The following is a 23,065-nucleotide window of genomic DNA, read 5'->3' on the forward strand; positions in this document are numbered from 1 at the left end:
ATTTGCTTACCAGTCTCTTCTCTTTTTACAAATTGATCTGCCAGTCCCCTACAACTGCATTTTCCTCCATCCATGTTAGAAATGGAGAATACATGTGTGTCTAGTCCATGTATGCATGGATGAACCTGCGTGACATGCGTGTGCTAAAAATAACTGTGGGGCTTATGGAAATCATAACCACAACCTGCAATTTTTCTGTAAGAGGACAAAGCCCCTGTGACTGAGTGGCACCTAGAAATCATGGTCACATTTTGATAGTCATGTCAAAAGAAGCCAAAGCAGCTTGGAAGGATTAATGTTAGATCAAGATCGCATACCATAATAGTGTTTATTTCAATCTCTGTATGTACTTTCATTCCAGGGTAGGCTCCTCATTTACTTTGGGTGGTAAATCTGTGTTTGGCCCTAAGAAATAATCCTCACAGAAGATCCACCTGAGGTTAAACAGTGTCAACAGAGAACAGGCTCACCATCACATGTGAGTGCCCTACTCCACCCTGTATCCTGAGCCACATAGCACACTGGACAAGATGTGAGGACAGAAGCAGCTTTGGCTGATCTCTTCCTCCTGGGCCATGCAGGACCACATACCAGCAAGTGCTGTAGAGTCACCATTCCAGGCTGGAAGAGGTATTAGATAGAAAATGCAATATCTAACATCATGTGCATTAGTCACTGATTCCTTTCATGTCTTTTTACTCAAATGAACTCCACTTCCATTGGAGGACTTAACTTTTGGAATGACATTTGAAATTCCACTCTTCCCGATCATGAAAGGCCCAGCGTTTATGCACCAGGATTTCCCATATGCTATTTTTTTTTAGAAGTTGATTAAAAAAAGTCCCCAAGGCACCCAGATAAAGGCTGTTCCAGTATTAAAGCCCAGAAATAATTATGGCATGCATTGACTACTTGGTCATATAGCTGGGGGCTTCTAGACAGGAGTCTTAAACAAAGTTCTTTAAGAAGGAAGGAGCAGGTGCTCACTTCTACTGAGGCCTGGGTTTATGTGACAGTCTAAATTCCAGGACCAGACCCAAATTTCACACACCAGCCTATCTGTGATGGATTTGGTACCTGTAGTCTCTGGCCAATTTAGTGCACTCTACAGAGAGAGTATGAGAGCGTACAGCATTGTTAGCACATGAGACAGCTGTTTGGGAACATTAGCTTAATGTTCTCATGAAGATCTGAACATTTGATGCAGTTAATGGATATGCAAACTTTAAGAGGAAGATGTCTGCTTCACTGCATGGAGACTGTTAAGGGGATAACCAGCTGCGAGGGTGCAAGAAGAGTGCATTGTCTGCAGACTCAATGTCACTGATTGGGATGACCCATACTAAATTGTGGTATGTTTATCAGGCTGACATTGGCTTTTGTGCATGATATAATGCAAGATGTAATGTAACTGTAATGCAAGATGTAATGTAACAGTAATGCAAGATTGAAGTGACTGCAAAACACCCCAAGTACAGATGTCAGATTCAAGTTACTCTGCCACCCTTCCTGCTACTGTTACGCCACCGCAGGTATAAAGGGACGGAGAAACTCTTGTTACATGCTAGAGGGAAGGTTGTACAAGGAGATGTGTGGAGAACAGCAGGACTCTGACCAAGAAGGACAAAGAGTAAGTCCTAACTGTTGGATGACTGCAAAATGGTCCCTTATAGGACACACACATATGTTGCAGGACCCTGAACTCTGCTAGTACATTTACAAAACTCTTTCAGTAGGAAGGGCCCCCTTGGTTGGTGATAGTCGCAGTTGCCCTGTGCCATACAACACTGGCTGGCACTGAGGTCTTAGTCAGTGTCATATCGGTTATTGGTGACATACAACTATGGAAAAACTTGAATGGTGAGCATTTTTGTTGTCGCAGTGTTCACATCAGTGTTAAAATGTGAACTCTTAATTTTTCAGAGTTAAAGATTCAGCAAACATTTCACTCTATATGCCATATATCATTAGGCTATGTGAAACACTGAACAATATACCATGTTGGTATGTTCCTCATGATGTGCTTCAGTGAATTCTTGCTAGGCATGTATTAGTCCGGCTGCTCTAAATACAAATAATATGTTGTTGGCGACATCTTGCCCACAGCTGAAATTATCTGTCTTATTTGGTTGTGCCGCAGTGCAACAGTGCAGAAAAGCACCTGGGCAGAGTTGCATGGACAGGGTATGTGCCCCCAAACAATCTATAAAGTTGTGATATATGAGACAGGTAGTTGACTGTTCCATGTTTATTTTTTTAATAGTTGTGTGTATATTGACAGGATATGTGCCCACAAACAATCTATAAAGTTGTGATATTAGACAGGTAGTTGACTGTTCCATGTTTATTTTTTTAATAGTTGTGTATTGTACTTTACACTTGAACCCAAATTCAGGATCAGACAGTGCAGCCAATACAAACTACAGTTGTGTTGTATTGGCCCAATATGAGAACCCTGCGTAAAAACCAACACCAAATAAGACCATGAATTTACACACCTGCAGACAGCATAGCCTTCAAGCTTGCATGTTTTGGTGGCATTTACAGTCCATTCACCACTTATTCTTAAATTACCTATAAAACTCAACCCCAATAGATATGTAGTGGATGCCGCAAACAGTAAATGGAGGCAATAAATAATTGTAATGAGGAGGGGTAAGTTTGCTGAGAAGCCACAGTCTGTAAAAGATAACTCTCATCCATGCACACAGCAATCATGGTATTTGGCACACTGGGATTGTAATGATTCCAATGTGCAGTAAACATGAATATCATTGAGTGACACTATTAGAAGCAGAGTTTGCCAGACACCTATGTGATGCAAGATTCAGAATTTATTAGAGATTTTAACATAGGCGCTGTGTAGTCCCATCGTTATAATCCTTAACATACAAATCCCAATCTATCAGTGTTTACGAGATTTCTCCCCAAATCCTCTTCATGAAGCTTTTGCTTCTTTCATTCAGTATCCCCGGAAAAGAAATAAGACATGTCAGGGTCTACTTTGTTTGAAGTGTATCCCTTCTCCTTACATCACTTCATTCTACAGTACTCAGATTTAGAAACTGTCATATGCCTGGAAAAAAGAGAAAGCATATAAAATGTCTCTGTTGGGATTCAGTGTATTTTTCCTGGACATGGACCACATTTTGATTCATATGGGGAAATAAGAGGGTCTGAGCATTTTCTTGACTTCACATAAAGTGGTATTACACACAAAGAGAGATCTGGGAGTGTCTCATCCCCATACTACCCCCCTGACACAAGAATTAACAACACAATGCGTATGGGGGATTTAGTGAACAGGCTAGTCTGGCCTGTTCAACTAGTCATCAGATCACAAACATGGTGGTCTAATTATCGGCAAGGGTGTGGTGGTAGTGGCCGTGTGCTCTATAAGGGGTGAAGTGTTCCTGTTACGGAATAGGTGGTCTCACACACAATATAATGTCATGCTTCATCATTTGACCACCTATTCCCCTCTCCCTCCAAGGTAGGATGATACCACCTGGGCGGACTCAAACTTGTCACTAAAGGAACTCTGAGGGAGGGCTTTCTTTAATGACAGTGTTTGTTGGTAAGATTAAGATTTTTCAGGTGTTAACTTGTGCCTGATATCATATTGTTAATAACTAGTCGTCTGTGACATCTGTGTGCTAGACAGATATTCTTTAGGTTTTTTGCAATATGTCCTTCCTTAAGAGTACACATTTCGGACTTAATGTTATGACACTCTACTAGAGTTCCTCCCTGATTTGGACCTTTATTCCTTCACAGAGTGTGACTACAAGGGGCAACCCCCTCCCTTTTCCCAGACCAGGGCCTAATTGCCCTTCCCTGTTAGGGTAAGAGATCGGGTGTGTTATTTAGGGCCCTATGATGACCTTGTACAGCATTATCTCTACAGCAATAGCATTTGCATGGTAGAATGTGTCACCCCTAGCATGGTTTTTTACAAATTGTGTTCAGTGGTTTGCAGTGATTACCCACACGCACCATGTGCAAGTAGTGTTCTTAATTTATCCCACTATTTTCTTTCCCTTATAGGCCTTCCTAACTGAGTTTTCTCTCAGATAGGCCCAGTGTGCATTTTAATGATTTTGCTCACTTTCTAGCTTAGCCAGCCACCCCCGCATATAGGAGAGATCCTAGGCCCTGACGAATGCTCTAAACCACTTAGGCTATAGGAGAGGGCAGAAACATGTTTGCCATATAGACTGAGATAACACCTTGAACCATTATATTCAAGAATATCCCAATTGCTTTTAATCTTACCAACAAACACCATCATTAAAGGAATAGGATACACCGGTGATTTGTTAGGTAATTTTAGCTTATATTGTAACTCAACTGGATACCCCCTTTATCCAGAAAGATATCATTTTAGCACTCCCTCACAGTTCCTTTAACGACGAGGTTGAGAGTCCGCACAGGTGGTATCATTCTACCGGGGGGGAGGGGATAGGTGGTCAAATGATGAAGCATGACACTATAATGTGTGTGAGACCACTTATTCCGTAAAGGGAGCACCCCACCCCTTATAGAGCACACGGCCACCACCACCACACCCCATGCCGATAATTAGACCACCACATTCGTTATCTGATGACTAGTTGAACAGGCCAGACTAACCTGTTCGCTAAATTCCCCATACGCTTTGTGTTGTTGATTCTTGTGTCAGGGAGGTAGTATGGGAATGAGACACTCCCAGATCTCTCTTTGTGTGTAATACAAGTTTAGGACAGCAGCTAGCTGTGAGAGTGAGCTTAGAAGGTATCTGGACTTTCCAGCATATTTTGGTAGCAACGGGAGGAAGCACCAGTGCTGTGAGAACCGGTCCTGAATCATGGCAGAAGGGATTGCATATGATGAGGAGGAAGTCATGGCTATTTTGTCGGCACCTTCCCCCTTAGGAGATTCTACATTATCCAAAACCATGTCTCAACTGGGAGACTGGGACACTTTGGATGAATTAAAAAGGACACAGGTAAAAACATTTCTTCACGGGCCGTATTGACGAAATATCCGCGTAACAATGAAGCACCCCACAGACTCATTGCTACTAATGAACCCCGTATCTTCTTAGTAGATCGTGAATTCAGAAAAGATTTGTCCATGATAGCATAGAAATGCAAGTGTGATTGGCTAGTCTTGATTATTAAAACAGCACCAAAACTGTTGGAGGCCCTGTTGATCCATATAAAGACCAGTGAAAAAAATCTAAAAACTGGACTAACCACTCTTTTGTTTATAAAAAAGTTAGAAGAAAGGAATAAAACTATCAATGAATTTAAAGAGTATTTGACACAATGAAAAATCTCTAGGTTTCAGAAGGATCTACAAAAATTCTCACATGAGGAAGTGTATCCTTACACCAAAGAAGATTACGTCCCAAAACCTAATAACCTCTCTGATGTATATTCAGGAGGAAATATGAGTTCTGACTCCCAAAATGACTCTGTCCAGGGCACCCGACAGAGACGGGGACTGTACGGTTCTTAGATGGAACCAGCCGCAAATGATGATCCCCTTTCCTGCAATGAACAACCAGCCCTGGGAGTGAACACCCCATTTTGGACCCCATACTCAATTTCAGACACCAATGTATCCTCACCACCCTGCACCCTGGGCATACACTAATATTCCTTTTTAGAAAGAAATCAGGGAAGAGAGAGAGGAAGATAGAAGGGGGTCAATTGGAGACTGAGAGAAGAGATGTCTGAACCCGACATGCAGAAAGAGAGTACTCCCAGCATGAGCAAGATATGACTGATGAAGGCAACACTGTCATAAACCAGAGAGAGAGGAACCTAGATGAACTAGAAAAAAGGGCACTAGACAAGGGACTAGGGTTTGTTCCAACCCTGAAATCAGACATTTTCAAACTAAGAACCGAACTTGCTGAGTTTTTCTGCAAAGTTCGACTTAAAACCTTTTTCTGGGAACACCCCACCCCTAATAAGAAAGCAAACAGAAACAATGGCCTACATCTGAAGTCGAAGCTTCTTCCTCTGAGTAGTCAAATGCCACCAGAAATTCTAGCCTTTGAAAAATCAGTTAGCCGCTAGATTGATAAGCTGCAACCTACACACCCTCAGATATTTTACAAGATCAGTACCCAAGAATTGACTGCATTACAATGTCTCACTTCAGACACTATGATAGTAATCAAACCAGCAGACAAGGGTGGAGCTATTGTGATAATGCCAACTACCATGTATAAGGACGAATGCCTTCACCTACTAGGGAACATGCAACACTATAAATAACTACCCATAGACCACACCCTTGAGATCCAAGAAGAGACAGCCTTCTTGGAGTCTAAAGGATTGGATAATGAGTGGGTCATGAAGCACGAGGCAGCTTTTCTGAAGCAAACCCTAAAATACCATACTTTTACATCCTTCCTAAAATACACAAAAACAAACATCTGCTCTCCCTCCCCCGGTAGACCCACTGTCACTGGGATAAGGTCAGTTCTAGAGCCTCTCTCACAATTTTGTGATACTTTCTTGCACCCCCTTGTCAAACGAATACCTACTTATTTAAAAGACAGTAAAGATGTTCGGAATTTGCTCAAAGGGATGCAGTTTGATAGAGATACCGAGCTTTTGATTACTTTGGATGTAGAATCCCTGTACACCAGTAAACCTCAGGAGGCAGCCCTAGAGTTAATTAGTGAACTGCTTGACAGCACCACATGGGAATCAATTACCCTTCGAGAGTTCGTACTAGACCTACCCCATCTAGTACTGACTAGGAACTACTTTGAATTTAACAACACTTATTACCTGCAAGTGCACGGGTCATCAATGTGCGGTACTTTTGCCCCAAGCCTAGCCTGTCTATATGTTGACTCGTTTGAAAGACAATGGGGGTCATTACAACATTGGCGGTAAAAGCCGCTTACTGCAGTGCAAAAGACCGCCAACACACCGCCGTGGCCGCGGAAATCCGCCACAGCTATTATGACACACATCCCGAAATCCGCCAAAATTCAGACACCCACACAAGTCCGCCACACCAAAGGTCAGTGATAAACTGGCGAAAACAAAACCTCCACCGTCACGCCAACAGAAATACGCCCATGCTATCACGACCCATGAATCCACGCAGCGGTCTTTCAACCGTGGTATTCCATTGGCGGTAGACACCGCCGCGCTCAAAATACACACACATCTCCAAAACACCACCACATTGGACAATTTGAAATACACACACCTGATACACATACACACACCACTCCCACACAATCAATACTATATAAAACACACACCCACATTACCCACAAACCCCTACGACCAAAAATTCTGAAAGAAGGCCAGAGAGAGACAGCACCAGCAAGACCAACAGCATCCACAGGCACACAACACCATCACCCACACTACTTCCACACACAAAACACCACACACCACTACATATCACCACACTCATCACCACATACACCACCCCACACATCACCTACACCACCCCATGGCACGGCAAAGACACCCCAGGTTCTTGGAGGAAGAGCTCAGGGTCATGGTGGAGGAAATCGTACGGGTAGAGCCACAGCTATTTGGATCACAGGTGCAGCACACCTCCATAGCTAGGAAGATGGAGCTATGGTGAAGAATAGTCGACAGGGTCAACGCAGTGGGACAGCACCCAAGAAATCGGTACGACATCAGGAAGAGGTAGAACGACCTATGGGAGAAAGTGCGTTCCGTGGTCTCCAGACACAACATCGCGGTACAGCGGACTGGCGGCGGACCCCTACCTCCTCCCCCACAACTAACAACATGGGAGGAGCAGGTCTTGACTTTTATGCATCCTGAGGGCCTCGCAGGAGTCGGTGGAGGAATGGACTCTGGTAAGTCAAATCTTAACCTTCATATCCCCCACCCTACTTGCATGCTATCACAGACCCCCACCCTCACCCCCTCCCCTATCACTCCAACTCCTCATATATGTACTACTAACACAAACCACCCATCCCAACACCAGGCCCTGCATGACACAACAAAGCATGGACACCCATCACTAAAGCATTCCCACTGCACATACCCATAACACCCCCCTCAACCATCATCACAAAAGCCCCCACACAGGAATGCTAGCACTGGGGTACACGGTCACCCACCCATTGCACACCATGACACACACAGATGCAATAATAATGCTTTTCCACCCCTGCAGGACCACTACCCAACGTCACCAGACAGGAGGGTCCAGACATCTCTACCCCACCCACAGAAGAGGCCCACAGTGATGACAGCAGCTCTGTCCAAGTGGATCCAGATGACCAGCCCGGACCATCGTGGGCCTCTGGACAGTCGGTTCCCCAAACCCAGTCACAGGCCACCACAGACCTTCCACCCTCTGGTAACACCAGCAGAGTACCCACCCAGCGGGCCCATACCTCCGTACCCAGGACACGTCAATCAGCTGTGTGCCCACCACTACAGGGAACCCAGGATAACCCACCACCCCAACAACAACAGGGACCTGGGGGCAGTGGCAGTGGCCACACGGTCCAGGGGACGGAGGCCCAGGAACACAGGGGAACTGGGAGAGCTGCTGTGCGGCAGGGGGCGGACAGGCCTCGGGAACCCACTCTCCACGAGACCCTCTCCTCCATCATGGGAGCATACCACCACTCCCAGGAGATGATGGCAACGGTCCTGGCCAGGTTTCAGGAGGCCCAGCAGCTGCAGGAGGAACAGTATTTGGGGTTCAGGGAGGAACTCAGAACCATCAGCACCGCCCTGGGCACCATCGTAGGGGTGCTGAAGAAGATACTTAAAACCAGGAGGGACACTGTGGCACTACAAGGGGCCCCTGACACTAGCATGGACGATGAACTGCCCACCACCTCTGCTGGCGCTAGTGGACAGGAGGCACCACCACAGGACCACTGCACCAGCACCCTACCCCCTGCAGACGGAGAACCACCTCACAAGCGGTCCCTGAGACCCAGGAAGAGGACAGAGCATGATGCCAAGACCCCCGCCAAGAAATGAGACCACCCTGATTGTCATCCCACTGTCCCACTTTGCAACCCTGTCCATATTGGAACTGCCCCAGCTCCACTTCCTATGCCCATATGGGCAGTGCATCTGTGAGACTAATAGACTAAACTCTGCCATGGACATACCTCCACCATCACCCCTCACCATTTTACCACCCCCCTCCAATATTTAGCACTTCAATAAACACCCTTGAAGCACAAAACAATCTGGAGTCAGTCTGTGATTTTGAAAATGTGTATTAGCAATGACAGTGACAAAATCCGTTCTCAAATGTAATATCAACATACCTGTGTCACACATCTCAAATCCATGAGGAATGTAAGCAGATGACACACGTTGGTAACCACACCTGTGAAACCGTAATGGAAATGTACAACTCAGTTACCATTTACTGGTTGAAATTGACAGACAGGATAGAGGTAGAAGTGTGAAAGTACTTGTAGTAGGCAGGAATGTGTTCTCACCTGTGTGTCACTGGAAATATTGCTGGATAACTGAGTCCCTGTTGTCAATGTCTTCTTCCTCTGCTTCCTCCTCATCACTGTCCACAGGCTCCACAGCTGCCACAACACCGTCATCTGGACCATCCTCCTGCAGAAAAGGCACCTCTCATCGCAAAGCCAGATTGTGAAGCATACAGCAGGCCACGATGATCTGGCACACCTTCCTTGGTGAGTAGAATAGGGAACCACCTGTCATATGGAGACACCTGAACCTGGCCTTCAGGAGGCCGAAGGTGCGTTCGATCACCCTCCTAGTCTGCCCATGGGCCTCATTGTAGCGGTCCTCTGCCCTGGTCCTGGGATTCCTCACTGGGGTCAGTAGCCATGACAGGTTGGGGTAACCAGAGTCACCTGCAAATATCGAGGGACAACTGTTAGACACACACTAACCTGTAGGGATATCCCCAGACCCAGACAACCATTCCCACTGTCTTGCTTCCAGGTGCTCACCTAATAGCCACACACAGTGCCTCTGGAGTTGACCCATCACATAAGGGATGCTGCTATTCCGCAGGATGTAGGCGTCATGCACAGAGCCAGGGAACATAGCATTTACCTGGGAGATGTACTGGTCTGCCAAACATACCATCTGTACATTCATGGAATGATAACTCTTCCGGTTCCAGTAAACCTGTTCACTCCTGTGGGGGGGGGACCAGAGCTACATGGGTCCCATCAGTGGCACCTATGATGTTGGGGATATGTCCAAGGGCATAGAAGTCACCTTTAACTGTAGCCAAATCCTCCACCTGAGGGAAAATGATGTAGCTCCGCATGTGTTTCAGAAGGGCAGACAACACTCTGGACAACACGTTGGAAAACATAGGCTGGGACATCCATGATGCCATGGCCACTGTTGTTTGAAATGACCCACTTGCAAGGAAATGGAGCACTGATAGCACCTGCACTTGAGGGGGGATCCCTGTGGGATGGCGGATTGCTGACATCAGGTCTGGCTCCAACTGGGTACACAGTTCCTGGATTGTGGCACAGTCAAACCTGTAGGTGATGATCAAATGTCACTCCTCCATTGTCAACAGGTCCACCAGCGGTCAGTACACCGGAGGATTCTCCTCACATGTCCCAGCGGACGGTGCCTAGGAAGGACAACAGCGACCACAGAGTCAAACAACTCAGAGGTATGTACCCATAGTCTTCATAGAACACCATTCATACACAGAATCTGGCCTGTATTTGTGTTTTGCGACAAGGCCTAGGTCTGTGTGACGCAGTTGTGAATCAGGCCATGTGGGCCCCTGAAATGGTGGCTGCCTGACCTCTAAAGTGGGACAATGGGATGTGAGGTAACTGCGCTGGCGTTGTACACCATCACGGTAGGCGGTCGGAGACCACGGCGCAATGCTGCATTGGTTAACATTGGACCCTATGGGTCCCAGGAGCCAATGACGATGTACGCCGGTGGTGATGGTTCGCACCGCCGCGGATGTGACCGCCGCGGACGTGACCGCCATTTTCTAGCTGTTGAATCACTCGATACCTGATCTTCAACAGGAGAGGACATACACTGCAAGTGCTGCTGTGACCTCGGTCTGGAAAAGACAATGGCTCGTGCGTCTGGGGAAAGGGCCGCTGCCTTCACTGCAGAGGAGTTGGAGAAGCTTGTGGACGGGGTCCTCCCTCAGTACACGCTACTCTACGGTCCTCCAGACCAACAGGTAAGTACACAGGGAGCACGTTGTATGGGCTATGCCTGTGTGGAGAGAGCTGGTTGTAAGAAGAAAGGGGGCACAGTTCTGCGTGCATGAAGGACTGTGAATGCATGTGCCACATGGCAAGGCTAGGGATGTGGACCACTCACTTCGACGGTGCAGTTGGTAATGACTTCTCTTCTTCCCCTGTACATTTCATGTAGGTCGGCGCCCACCAGAAGAAGGATATTTGGCGTGCCATCGCCAAGGACGTCCGGACCCTGGGGGTCCACCACAGACGGAGCACCCACTGCCGTAAAAGATGGGAGGACATTCGCCGCTGGAGCAAGAAGATGGCGGAGGCTCAGCTGGGGATGGCCTCCCAACAGTCGGAAGAATATGTGACAGAACAACTAGGTCCTAAACAACTATAGCCTAAACCACTACTGCTAAACAACTAAAAAGTCTCTACAACTGAGTACCGAACAACTACTGTCTAAACAACAATTGTGCCTGAATAACAATTGCCTGAACAACAAATATATATATATATCTATATATATATATATATATATATTCTAAACAACTAATAAACCATAAAAAAGAAAAAGAAAACCTTACCTTAAAATTAGTTGTTCAGGCAATTGTTATTCAGGCACAATTGTTTAGACAGTAGTTGTTCAGTACTTAGTTGTAGAGACGTTTTAGTTGTTTAGCAGTAGTCGTTCAGGCAAGTAGTGGTTTAGACCTAGTTGTTCAGGATGTTTCCCCAGTCGGAGGGGTGCCCGTCGAACCATGACCCCCCTGATGTTCCGGATCCTGGCGGTGGCCTACCCTGAGTTGGATGGGCGCTTGAGGGCATCACAGCAGACACAAGGGGGTGAGTACAACAACACTCAGCGGACTTTGCGTGCAGTGAAGGTGTCTGGGTGGGGGAGGAGGGCTGTGGGTTTCTCTAGGCCAGGGCGAGTTCCATAGGCTAGGCCCCTCCGTAATGCAGACCATGTGGCACCCCACTCCACCTCTGTAGAGTGCCAAGTACAGGTATACATGCCCCTGTGTCATCTATGTGTGCAGATGTCGACTAGAGCCATGTAGGATATATCCCAGGAATTGCATCTGTAGAGCCCAACAGCGCGGCGTAGTGCAGGGGGCTTCTGTGTCTCTATTGTCCGCCAATGGTAGCGGTAAGCCATGCACTCAACCTGTCTTTCTTCTGTCGTTCCCCCCCCCTTTTTGTGGTCTCCCTGTTCTTGTGTGCATCAGCATCATCAGGCGGAGGTACAGTGGCACCAGAGCATGAGGGAGCTGCATCCCACATGACCATGGAGGGCCACACCACGGACTCGGAATACACCAGTGGGACGGAAGGAGAGGGGAGCTTCACAGCGGTCACAGGAACAGCAACCAGTGACACAGACTCGTCCTCCGATGGGAGCTCCCTTGTGGTGGCGGCAAAATCAGTGCCCCCCACTTCTACAGGTACAGCCGCCACCCCCCCTACCAGCACCGCCCTCCCAGCAGCCCCTCAGTCTTTGCCCCGTGCCCGCTCACCCAGGAGGGTGGGCATCAACTTCGCCCCAGGCACCTCAGCCCCTGCCCCTGTCACCTCTGCTGCCCTCAGTGAGGAGGCCATTGACCTCCTCTGGTCACTCACTGTAGGGCAGTCTACCATTTTGAATGCCTTCCAGGGTGTAGAAAGGGAATTGCAACACACAAATGCATTCCTGGAGGGCATTCATTCTGGTCAGACGGCCCTTCATCGGACCCTGAAAACTCTGGCCTCAGCGCTGATGGCAGCCATTGTCCCTGTGTCTAGCCTCCCCCCTTCAACTTCCTCCACCCAGACCCAATCCCCTGTACCCCAGCCTATCCCAAGCACACCATCAGACCAGCATGCACACACGTCAACACACAAGGGAATCTCAGGCAAACATAAGCACCACACATCCCATAAGCACTCACGCAAGCATCACACACATACAGACACAGCAACATCCACTGCCTCCACTGTGTACCCCTCCTCGTCGTCTCCCTCCTCCCTCCAGTGTCGTCTACATTCTCACCTGCCCTGCATGCACTACCACTACAGCCACTACGTCCTGCACCAGCACACCTACCATCACACCAGGCTCACGTGCATTCACCACCCCCACTACCATTTACACGTCCCCTGTGTCCTCTCCCAGTGTGACTGTGATGCCCCCTCCCAAGATACACAAACGCAGGCACACACCCACCCAACAGCCATCCACCTCACGACAGCCTCCAGCGCATGCACCTTCATCCAAAGTCACCAAACGTACACCTCCTACAACCACTACCTCTTCCTCCACTCCCAAACCCCCTCCAGCTACCCGTCCCAGTGTTCCTAAGAAACTTTTCCTGACCAAGCTTGACCTCTTTCCCACCCTCCCCTCCAAATCATAGGTCCCGTACTAGCACCTCAGCCAAAAAATCTCCGGGACCAGTGGTGCCTGTTGTTACAGGTATGTGGAGTGCACCGGCCACCAGGACAGCCAGTGTGACACGGAGCCACAGCACAGCGAGACCACCCCTGTGAAGCACCAGAAGTTGGACAGTGCCCGGCGGGAGAGGGTGAAGACTCCAGCCAGCAAAGCCGCTCACAAGGGTCCCGGGGGGAGTGTCGACTCAGCTGTGACTCCTCCCAAGGTGGGGAAGATGCAGAAGAAATCTCCAAAGTCTGGGAGGAGCAGCATGGCGGAGAAGAACGCCATCATCCCCGCTGCCCAGGAGGCCACCGCCAGCCCAATCGTCACTGGCCAGGAGGCCACCACCAGAGTCAGTGCCCAGGAGGGCAGCCCGATCGTCACTGGCCAGGAGGCCACCGCCAGAGTCTGTGCCCAGGAGGGCAGCCCGATCGTCACTGGCCAGGAGGCCACCGCCAGAGTCAGTGCCCAGGAGGCCACCGCCAGCCACAGCCCAGCTGCCCAGGAGGGCCCCGGCAGCCACAGCCCAGCTGCCCAATGAAGGACCGCCAGCCCCAGCCTAGCTGGGCAATGAAGGACCGCCATGGCAAGCTCCTCTGAACAGGGCAAGCACCGCTGAACAGGTCAGAAACTGCAAACTCAAGCACCGGTGAACAGGGCAAGCACCGCTGAACAGGTCAGAATCTGAAAACTCACACACCGCTGAACAGGGCAGAGATCACCATGGCAAGCACCGCTGAACAGTGCAAGCACCGCTGAACAGGTCAGAAACTGCAAACTCAAGCACTGCTGAACAGGGCAAGCACCGCTGAACAGGGCAAAGACCACCAACGCAAGCACTGCTAGCCCATGGGTGGCAGGGGCAGTGACGCAACTGGGACCGTCACGGGGTGAGTGATGCACTCTGGGCACCAGTCCCCCTCCAGAACCAGTGGAGACATGCATCCGCTCCATCTGTCTTTCACAGGATGAAGCACTCTGGGCACCAGTCCCCCTCCAGAACCACCCACTGTAGAGACTTGAGAGACTGTGGTTTTGCACTCCCCAGGATGGTACAGTGGGCAAACCACCCACTGTAGAGACTTGAGAGACTGTGGCTTTGCACTCCCCACAATTGAACAGTGGGCAAACCACCCACTGTAGAGACTTGAGAGACTGTGGCTTTGCACTCCCCAGGATACATCAATGGGCATGGAGCCCCCTCGGGGATCTGGGGTGTTGCACTCATCCGACTGAGGTGCCCCCCTTTCCCTTCCCCCTCAGGTGCCTGTTGTATTTCTATCTGATGCCCCGGCAGTGTTCTCTCCATTTTGATCAGGTATCTGGTGTGGGCCTCGCCCATGCATTTTGGGCCCAGTGGTCCACGGACAATGAATGGTGCATTACCTGCACTACTAATCGTGATGTATATTTTGTTGAATGTGTATATATCTATATATATATGTGTATATATGGTTACTGTATTTCGAGATATTACAATGGTTCCACTCATTTCCTTTTGTCTTTGCATTCTTCCGGGGGGGTTGGGGGTTGTTACTGTAATGTTTGGATATGCATTGGTGTGTGTGTTGTAGTGGGTGAGGGTGGGGGTGGGGGTGGGGGTGTTGCATGTGTGTGTCCCTCTCTTTTGCCTCCCCCTCCCCTATGTCGTAGGTGCAGTACTCACCGTTGTCTTCGCCGCCGGCGTTTATGATCGTCGTATAGGAGCAGGAAGACTAGTGCAGGAAGAATATGGAGTTCCGGCTCCATGGTGCCCTCCTTCCTCGTGGAGTGTGTAGAGGTGGGCATTTTCCCTTTGAAATGGCTGTTTCCACCGTGTTTTTATCCGTGGTGAATCCGCCCTGTAAAAGGTGGCAGATTGGTAGGTTGTGATACTGTCGGCGGTACATTGTCTCCCGCCTGTCTGTTGGCGGTGACCGCCAAGCTGTTTGTCTGTACCGCCGTGGCGGTCGGAGTGTTAAAGTGGCTGTCTTTGTTGGCGGTTTACGCCACGGTCATAATTCCCATTTTTTTACCGCCGGCCTGTTGGCGGTCTTACCGCCGCTTTAACACCGTCCCCCAGGGTTGTAATGACCCCCAATATGTCTTACATGAAGAACCCATTGCAAGAACATATTAGATTATGTAAATGCTATATTGATGATGTCCTTCAGATTTGGACAGGGACAACAAAAGAAACCTTATCATTTGTTGAACGGCTAAATGCCCTGAACCCTTACCTGAGATTTGCCATAACTATAGGAGGCTCAAAGCTATCCTATCTAGACCTTCTTATTATGAGAAAAATGGTTTCTTGGTGACTGAAATATATTATGAACCCACAGATCAGAACAATCTTCTCCAGTTCCAGAGCTTTCACTCACGTTCTCTGAGAAAGAACCTACAGTAGGCCAATACCTTCGACTGAGACGTAATTGTTCCGATATTACAGATTATACGAAACATGCCAAGAGACTTACCAATAAACTTCTTGCAAAAGATTATCCTTCCATCTCATTAGAACCTTCCCAACGTACCAAGAATGAAGATAAATTAATCTGCGTGACTACTTTTAACCCGCTATCCAGCAGGGTACAACAAATAATAAGGGAGGACTGGAAAATTTTGACTTCCGGAGGACTGCCTTTTAATCAACCACTAAATGCATTCAAAAGAGCCAGGAGCATACGCGATATGATTGTTCACACACGCCCCTGAGCCAGGACACCAATGAATAAACAAACAACTCTGTGGCATGTGCCACCACTGTCAGGGCATCATTCTTGTGGTAATTGCAGTGTGTGTCAGTTCACAAGAAAAACTACTAAATTGGATCTACATCTACATTTACAAACTACTTGGGAACTAAGAACACTTTCGAATTGCAACAGTAAGAATGTTATCTACATGATCATATGCCCATGCCAACTCAAGTACATTGGAATGACAACAAGAATTGTTGGTGCACGCATCTGTGAACACAGAAGTACTATTCACTGTAGGCGTGATGCAACCAACCTCATATACCATTATATCAAGGGCAACCATTCCCCTGCTGAAATGGAATGGTTTGTCATTGACAAACTGGACCAAACCACGACTAACATGAAACAAAAACTCCTATGATATGAACAAAGATGGGTCTGAAGATTACGAATAGACACTACAGGACTCAATGGTGAAATACAGTGATCAGTGCTGTACAACTAAAGAGACCAGAACAGAGGACTATAACATGAGATATGTCATGACCATTACCACTTTCACTATTAATTCCTTTGGACTTGAGTCCGCTTTCCTCCTTAACCCACACTTTCTTTCTTTGTCTTCTGGGGAGCCCCCATCTTTCTTTTGCCTTTTTTTCTTCCTATTCTTTCTTTGTTTCTCCTCACCCGCTCAATGCCTTTCCATTTTCCTTTTACCCACCACATTTTCCCCTTTCCCCCTCTATATCCCCTTCTTCCTGTATTCCTCCCCCTTTCCCTCATTCACATTCCTCTCCCTCCCCACTACTTCTTCCTCACCTTCTCTTTTCCCCTTCCTTCCTTTCTATTTCCCCCTTTCTTCCCTTCCCCTTCCCTCCCTCTGCTTTCTTACCCTCTTTCTTTCTTGTTCTACCCTTTTCCCCCTTCTACCCATTACTCTTTTTACTGTCCCTCACCAACCACTTTTGCCTCCGCCCGACCCTCCCGTCCTCTTTTTCCACACCTGTTTTGTAGTAGACTCATGGGACTACGATTCCCATGAGTCTCAGTTCAGCACGTGCCTCTTTGATCATACAAGAGGCTACCGGGCTCATGGGACTACAATTCCCATGAATCCGGGCCTTGGAAATAGGCAATCAGGATGTGTCCGGTGAGCGAGTGAGATGCGCTGCTTGCAGGACGCACCTCTGTGTTTACCAATCATTTTATTAGATCAGTTATATTTAGGTCCTCCTTGCCCCGGCCAACTAGTACAAGCAGCTGAGACAGAGACCCGCACCCGTTTAGGTTGCAAAACAGATTGCCACCTTTGGAGTAGTAAGTCCACTGACCTCACTACAGGGGCAGAGTCAAGCAGAAACTCTGGAACCTCTTCCCACCACAAGATAAGATTTATGTTGTTTATTACGTTTTCTATGTATTCTGTCACTCGTCTCTGTCGTCTTTTGTTTTCTACTTTTGTGTTTTTAGTTCTGGGCAATTCCCTGTGTTTCCTTTCTCCGATGTTAACTTGTGCCTGATATCATATTGTTAATAACTAGTTGTCTGTCACATCTGTGTGCTAGACAGATACTATTTGGCTTTTTGCAATTTGTCCTTCATTCAGAGTACTGAACTTTACACGTTTCTGACCTAAAGTTATGACACCCTACTAGAATTCCTCCCTGATTCAGACTTTTATTCCTTCACAGAGTGTGACTACAAGGGGCAACCCCCTCCCTTTCCCCTGACCAGGAGAGAGTTGCCCTTCCCTTTTAGGGTAAGAGATCGAGTCCCTATGTGTGTTATTTTGGGATCTAACATGAGCCTTGAACGGCATTATCTCTACAGCAATAGCATTTGCATGGTTGTATGTGTCAACCTTAGCATGGTTTTCACAATTTGTGGGCAGTGGTTTGCAGTGATTACCCACATGCACTGTGTGCACGTAGTGTTCCTAATTTAGCCTACTTTTTTCTTTCCCTTATAGGCCTTCCTAACTGAGTTTTCCCCCAGGCAGGCCCAGTGTACATTTTAATGACTTTGCTCACTTTCTAGCTTAGCAGCCACCCCCGCATATAGGAGGGATCCTAGGCCCTGACGAATGCCCCAGACCACTTAGACTATAGGAGAAGGCAGAAACATGTTTGCCATATAGACTTAGATGACACCTTGAACTATTATATTCAAGAGTGTCCCAATTGCTTTTAATCTTACCAACAAACACCGTCAATAAAGGAATAGGATACACCAGTGATTTGTTAGGTAATTTTAGCTTATACTGTCACTCAACTGGATACCTGGTTTTTCCAGAAAGATATCATTTTAGCACTCCCTCAGAGTTCCTTTAACGATGAGGTTGAGTCCGCCCTGGTGGTATCATCCTACCGGGGGGATAGGTGGTCAAATGATAAAGCATGACACTATAATGTGTGTGAGACCACTTATTCTGTAAGGGGAACGCCCCCACCCCTTATAGAGCACACGGCCACCACCACCACTCCCCATGCCGATAATTAGACCACCCCGTTCACCTAAAGTTGACCATTGGTCATTTTGATGTCGCTACATAGAGGAACTTTTCAGCTGCTGGGAATCCAGTGTGTTCATAGGACAAAGAGACTATGAAATAATTAAAGTAGGTACGCATTTTTATGTTGGGGTCTCTGGTGGTATGCTTGTTCTGTAGGACCTCTTGATAGTCTCAGACACCAGATCTGCTCATGATGGCAGCCACCCCACTAAGATCTGACCAATACCATTTCACTCTCCACTATACTATGGAGAATCCTACAGTGCAGTAAGGCTTCGGATGTAGTCAAAATACTTCCCATGAACCATGATGAGAGAATCAGGTAGTTGGTTTCCTTCACCTTCCTCACTGTGGAGTATCACCTGAAGGGGTATGGCTATGCTGACAGTGACAAATACAGTTTCCAGATATCAGATACAATACACTTCGTCCTTCTAACACCTGCTATCACTTTCTTTAGCAGTAAAAGGTGCCAAGCAGCAACGCTTTCATTCTGAGACCCTTGAAAGGAAGTATGCCATGAGGAGATGCAGTGCCAGAGATGCCCCAAGTGGGAACTGATGGTATGAGGTATGTCTATATCGTCATTTTCTGTCTGGCTATTCAGATTTGTATGTAACCTTGCTTAAAGCTTCTAAAACTTTGTGTGATCTATAGAAGTGGTCCAATAACTTTTAGTACAGAGACTGATAAAAGTACCTTTTCTCTGATAATAGAGCTTCTCTTGCTTTTCTTGGAACATCTACATGTGGGAATTTTCTTCCTTCCGGGTCAACTATAGCATATTTTCAATGGATGAACATGTTTCACCCAAAATTGTATTTTTCTTTTCTTCCCGTTCTTTTTGAGCTATGTGAAACCATTGAGTGGCTGACTCTAAAGGAGAAGATGAAACAAGCTTAACCCTATTTAGGTTTTCAGGAACACTTTGCGTGCCAAAAAGTACTTAGGGCAGCACCTTATTCCAGTTCTTTCCATCAAGTATAATACATTGAACATTTACAGAGAATTTTGTAGGTTTCACTCCACGTTCATAGTGAGGTATACAAGGAGCCATACAAAAACAATATAGAAATTCAAAAGAATGTTAACAAACTAAGCCACCCAGTAATCATTTGTTCCAAATCCCTTTTTTAAAGGCGAAAAATACATAATACCAAAATCAATCAGTAATAACAATCTTTAGTTTGTGTGTTATTTACATTCAAAATAAGCTTCATATCCAAGAACAATAATATTCAATACAAACTTAATCATCACAATTCATGTTTCTAGTATGTGCAGATTATCACATTCATGGTCCAATTCTGTTAGCAATACATATATTCCATAATATATACTATTGCATGTGGCATTTATAGTTGATACAAAAAAGGCAGAAGAAAACAAGTACACACAAGGTGCAAATACTAGTCAGGTATCAATAGGCAGATAGTATGTTCCAACACGCAGGAATATGGGCATAAGACTATCTTTTAAAACAGATGAGAGTGCAGACCACAGCAGTGTATAGTTCATACACAGCTCCTACGTGTAAACAATATAAAGGCTAACCTACACATTGTTGCAGAGAACTGAGTATTGTGAGGAAACACGCTGCAGGTATTGCTTAGCGTTTACTGTAGTTTATGTGCATGAATACAGTATTCCCAAGTCGCTCATGTCAGGGTCTTTTCTGTGAAGGAAAGGCTGGTGGTCATCCTGCAGTGCAAGCACTGTCTGGACTGAGACTGGGCATATGGAGGACATGTTGTGCAGAAGAAAGCTGGTAATTAAAGTACATTTCCCTGAAGATCACAAACTCTCTTTTGTTCTAGTGAAGCAGCAGCAAACTTGGATCATTCCTTAGTGGTTCATGGTGTCCTTTGCAGGCAATCATGATACAATGTAATGCAGCCAGGACCTTGCTACATAGATCTCAGATTTTCCTTGGCCAAGCCCTATTGCTTTCTAACACATTATTTTGATTCACAAAGAATATCCTAAAAGTCATGATGCTGATGAAAATGATGAATCTTATGTACAGGGCAATCAAGTTCTTGTATGTACACACAATTAATAGGAAACTAGAGAGTTTAAAAACTATTTATTCATTTTCAGTTTGACAGAAGTCAAGTAGAAACTATAACTCACCTTCCACAAGAGAGCGTATAGTGAGAAAGCTTCAAGTAGTTATTTAAAATGTAGGGAGAAGTGCTAGTTTACAGGAACATTTGATATGCTTTTTTTGTATGTTTATTTTTCAGGAATTATGAGTTTTGCAAAACTGTGCAGAGAGTTGGTTACACAAAGATATTGCTAAGGTATATCCATTCACATTTATAGCTACATTTAGCACTCTTAATGACAAGTCAATTAAAATTTCCCTTCATATTATCCAGTACATCCTGCAGACAACTTTGACCAATAGAGGTGACAAGGCACAGCAATAGAGTCTACATTTTGTCTTTCTTCCAATTCCCCTTTCCCCACTTTTACAACTGGCCCTTAAATCCTGTTGTATGGTCACTGGGGAAAGTGGGGATCAATCAAAAACACAAACCTGATTAGTACATACCAGAATTACAGGGATTAATAAGTATGTAAAATGAGCTCGAAAATGAAAAAAAGTCATAGGCTGGAAGAATTTGTTGGCTGACTGTTTAGGATTCTTTAGTTTTTCTTATATGGGCTTCTATTGTATTTCAGTAGCAACCTGGAGTAAAACAAATGACATTCTGTATGTTTTCAATGAATTAAAATTGACTGATCCCCCTGCATTCTTGTATGTTATGGATTCTTATGATATTTGTCTAGGAATTCTATTTAGTACAGTCATAATATGTTTTATGTTTAGAATATTGTATCTGATACTCACAAACAGCCTGATTTACAATAAATACATTCCGAGATAATTTTCATGTATTCACATATGGCACTAGTTGCATGAGCAACTGCCTCCAAAAATGCCCTTTGTCTATTGTGCTTAATGCACAAAGGGGGTATAAGGTGTCATGAGAGAGCACCCTTAGCTCGGGACACTGTTCTCACTAACTTCTGTTTATTTAACCATTGTGTAGTGTTGCACATTGGGACTGTCCAGACCCATGTCAAAATGCTGAAATGGTACTTGGATAATGGAAAGGTACTGGAGAGTACCCTCAGTGCATATTTGACCATTTGCATTAGTGTTCAGTCTTGGCTTGAATTCCCAAAGGTGTAAAGTTATCTGTTGAACCTTTGCTGCTCTTTGATGTAACTGGTCAGATGCCCCAAGGCAAGCAAAAATATGTCTTTCCTGCAAGCTGTTGGTGCCAACAGGCATATTTTGTGTTGGAACTGCAACCAAGCATTATCTTATGGAATGCCCCTCTGATCTTTTAGAAATGTGGGCAGGAAGATTACATGAGATAATGCTTTCTTCTCTGGCAAGCAGAACAGTGTATTGCAAGGTCTTTGTTTTAGCCTTTCTCTATCCTTTGGGTCTCGAGCTGGATTATTTCTATTGAAAATGCTACTTTAGTTCACCGTCCATTACCCCTTTCTCTCCATAGAAGAGGCGTGAGCGTGTCAGACCTTATTTATTTTATATTATTTATGATAAGGTGATGCATAAAGGGTAAAACATCTATTAACCTGAGAGGTCGACTCTGACCTTTTGACTGAAATCATCCAATCAGACACTGTGGACCAATGAACATCAAATAATCAACGTAATGAATTGGAGTCAGGAATTTAATCACAGCATGACCTATTTGGCCATGAATCACCACACCAGTTTAATCAAATGTAAACATTTCTTGCCCTTTAGATGAACAATGCCAAGATCACGTAATCATGCGCAAGAGCAAATGATAGAAATACAGAAACATCACAGGCCGTCCAAAATGTTTAAAGAATCTCACTCTAACTAAAGCATTTATCATTAAACACTCCAAAAGAACAATGTAGAATGACAACAGAATTAAGTGAAAAATAGAAACAGCATACATTTAGTTTGTGCAGTAGAAGTAATTACAATCAATTAATAAACAATACAATTTAGACATTAGGTCAGGCATCCTTAACTATTACTCTAATTGGAAAGCATGAGGAGGCTTCATGCTAAAAGAAAAATAAGGCAAAAATTAATTTGGAAAACATCTAACTATGGCGCTAACCCAAATAAGGGGTTGGATTTTCTAAGGGAGAAAAAGCTGCAAGAAAGACAAATACACATTGGTTATACCTCTCCTAAATGGATCAGCAATCAGTTGAATCTTCATCAGCAGAGCGCA

Source organism: Pleurodeles waltl, chromosome 5 (assembly GCF_031143425.1).
Source record: "Pleurodeles waltl isolate 20211129_DDA chromosome 5, aPleWal1.hap1.20221129, whole genome shotgun sequence".
Lineage (NCBI taxonomy): Eukaryota > Metazoa > Chordata > Amphibia > Caudata > Salamandridae > Pleurodeles > Pleurodeles waltl.